Below are 3,673 nucleotides of genomic sequence, written 5' to 3'. Positions count from 1 at the left end.
ACCAGTCTGTTACTCAAGACTTGTAACACTATGTCTGAGGTTCTCCTTAAAAGGGAAAAATCTGAGAGCAATGTACCTTCAGCCTCCAATGAAGCCCGCCACCTCCAGGGTCCCAGAAGATGCTCCAGACTTAGGTGCAATATGGCATAGAGGAGTTATAGAACCTTGGGTATAAGCCCAGCCTCTGACACAGGCCCAGGGCAAGCAGATTAACCTTCCACTGCCTCTAGGGAACCCTCTAAGGCTATAAGTATTGAAGAGGTGCCAACCTGCATTGGCAGAGGGAGTTTCCTATGCCCACAAAATCACAGGTCTATGAGCTCTTTGAGAGCAGGGACTGTCTTCTGCCTTTCTTTGTATTCCTATCACTTAGCACATAGTAGGTGCTTAATAAATGTTTATGGACTCACAGATGACTAGAAGGTAGAGCTTGGCGCTAAGGCTGCCCAGCTCTGGCTTGATCCAAGGAATTAGTGTACTCAGGAACTCTGGTGGTGGGGATCCAGGAGTTGTTACTGCTGTACCATTTCTAATCCTGGGATCATGGGGTTCCCTTGTGATTTGCCCTTTCAGGAGCCAGTGTGGTGTGGTAGAGTAGATAGAGCCCCAGATTGGAGTTAGGAGTCATGTGACTCTGGTTAAATTACTTAACCTCTCTCACCCTCAGTTTCCTCATCAGTAAAATGGGATTAAAGAGTACTGTAGCTGTGAAGATAAAATGAGATTATATACATATTTGTGTGTGTATGTATGTGTATATAGAGAGAGAGAGAGAGAAAGAGAGTTGCAGACCTTAAGGAACCATACAAACGTAAGCCCACTAGGAACCCTCCCCTCTGTTGCTGCTGCTGGGACCAAGAAGCTGGGGACTGGGCGGGGGGAAGAACTGTGTAGAGAAGCAGGTTCCCCATTCTACTCCCCACCCTTCCAGGTCTCCCCACCTCCTTTCTCCCCATGTAATATCATTGCTATAATAATCTTATTAAATAAGATCAAATGAGATATTTGTAAAGCACTTAGCACAGTGCCCAGCATATAGTAGGTGCTTAATAAATGTCTGTTTCACTCCCATCCTTCTCCTTATATATAGATCTGGTCATGTCACTCCTCTGTTCAAAAATCTTTGGTGGCTCCCCCCCCCATTTTTTTTTTTAGGCAATTAGGGTTAAATGACTTGCCCAGGGTCACACAGTTAATACATGTTTGAGGCCACATTTGAACTCCAGTCCTCCTGAATCCAGGGCTGATGCTCTATGCACTGTGCCTACCTAGCTGACCCATTTGCCCAAGGAGTAAAATACAAATTTCTTTGCCAGTCATTCAAGGTCCTTTGCAAACTCCTCTCCAAGCACACTGTCAAATTGAACCAACATGAGATCCCAATATTCCTTTGCTTTCCTCATTTCTATGCCTTTGCTCATGCCACTCCCTTAGTAAGAAGCTTTCCCCATTAGAATGCAGAGAACACCATTTTATAACTTTCAAAGGCAGGAAGTCCATGGACCTGGATAGATTTCAGGAGGTCTGTGAACTTGGATGGGAAAGAAATTACATCTTTATTATCACTGACCTCTAACTGAAATTTAACATTTCCTTCAATTATTTAGAGACTTTCTTCTGACTAGAGGTCCATAGGCTTCACCAGCCTGCCAAAATGGTCCAGGACCCACAAAAAAGGGGTAAGAGCACTGCTCCAACGGGTTTCTCATAGACCACTCTGTATTCTTATCTGAATGTCAAATCCTCCCACTAGACCGGGTCTTAACCTATGAATTTGTTTTTTTTTTTAATAGTATGATAACTATTTCATTCTGATTGGTTTCTTTGTAATTCTACATATTTTGTGTTATACATTTAAAAACATTATTCTGAGAAGGAGACCATAGGTTTCACCAGATTGCCAAAGCAATCCAAGACACAAAAAAAGGTCAACCCCCTAGCTAGATGTGAGGCCCAGAAGGGCAGGGACTCTTGTCTTACCTAAACTGCATGTCTGCACACAGTAAGACATTTAATGTATGTTTATATAAACCACAGAAAAATCCTCCCCCTTGCTGCCTGGAGTTTGCAGAAACTAGAGATTTTGGAAGAAAAGAAAGAGGTGGGAGTTGGGAAGGAATTCCCTGGTCTGGTCCCTAGATCAGAATTCCCTGGATGGCCAGCAAACCTAGAGGAAAGGGAACAGGGACTCTGCTTGGGGAGCAGATCTCTTAGCTCAGGGAGGGAGGGAAGTAGGGACTGGAGCCTCCAACTTAAGGTCAAGGTTCAAAGAAGTTTAGAAAGGGGTGAACAGGGAAAGAAGTTTAGAAAGGGTGAACAGGGAAAGCCCTTGGTCTTTGGGAAGCTGAGGCAGGTCATGGGGTACTGTCAAGCTCCCTGAGTGGGGGACTGTGGGAGCTGTTTTAGGTGTTTTATTAGCACATTTGCTAATTTCTGATTAAAGGGTCTGCTTTGCTCTGAGCCAGCCCAGTACCCATCTATTAGCAGCCAGCTAGAGTGGTGTCAGGGAGCTCCTGCCAGGAAGCCAATTTAATTTGTAACCGTGGGCCCAACCATACGGGAGAAAAAAAAAAAAATCTGACAAAGGCTGGTCTCCAACATGGGCCAATCCTCTTGTCTCTTAAGAAATTTATTACTAGGGACCTAGGGAAGGACAGCTTCTGAGAACGAGCCCTAGACTTAAATTTTAGGGAAGAGAAAACAGACATAGTACCTGGAGTAGGGGGCAAGGTAAGCGTCCCAGATCTATCCCTGTCTGGACCTGTTATGCAAATCTCACAACAGGCAGTGTAGTCTGATAGAGTGCTAGACCTACTATCAGAAGGACCTAGGTCTCAGATGCTCATTTTGTGACCACAAGCAAATCACTTTACCATTCTGGGCCTCATTTACCTCATCTATAAAATAGGAATGAAGCTTGTAGTACCTATTTCTCACATAGTTGCGACCGAAGATCAAAGAAGATAATAGATATGTCTTCGTTGCCTAAATATGAATTATTGTTATTATTATTATTATCCTTTCCCTCCCCTGGGACCCTGTCTCTGAAATGAGGGGGTTGGACTCTGCCTCCCAGATCCGACATTCTGTGTTCTCGGGGCTTTATCAGCTCTAACCTTGTATTTCTAAGTTCCCTCCCAGTTCTAACATTTAATCTAAGGTCTCTTCCAGCTCTAAGACCCTGTTATATTCTTTATATCAACACTAGGAGATAAAAACTGCAACATAGGGAGATGTCTCAAGCTTTTTTTTTTTACAGGAAGGGGGGTGCTGGCAGCCAGTTGAGATGAGATGAGGGTGAAGAGACAGATGGGCTGTAATTTAGGGGGTTGCCTGATCTAGGAAACAGGGATCAGGGAAATGTGCATGAGAGAGAGAACTTTGGGCTGAGAGTCTGGAGACCAAGTTTCTCACCACATCCCCCATTGCTAACTTTTATATTGTGACCTAGGAGGAATACTTTACCCTCCTCAAGACTATCTGTGGTCTGTGAAAACATGATACTAGAAAACCTGCAGGTCTGATTTTCTATGTTCCTATGAACTAAGGCATTGGGGTGACCGAATTCTGCCCCAATCAGGAAGGGAGAGGGAAGGAAGAGAGAAAAAAAGAAAAGGGCAAGGGAGAAAGGGGGAGGAGGGAAAGGATGGAGAGGAAAAGAAGAGGAAGAGGG

Source organism: Vombatus ursinus, unplaced genomic scaffold (assembly GCF_900497805.2).
Source record: "Vombatus ursinus unplaced genomic scaffold, bare-nosed wombat genome assembly UNPS02009918.1, whole genome shotgun sequence".
Lineage (NCBI taxonomy): Eukaryota > Metazoa > Chordata > Mammalia > Diprotodontia > Vombatidae > Vombatus > Vombatus ursinus.
Note: the sequence above shows the minus strand (reverse complement) of the source record.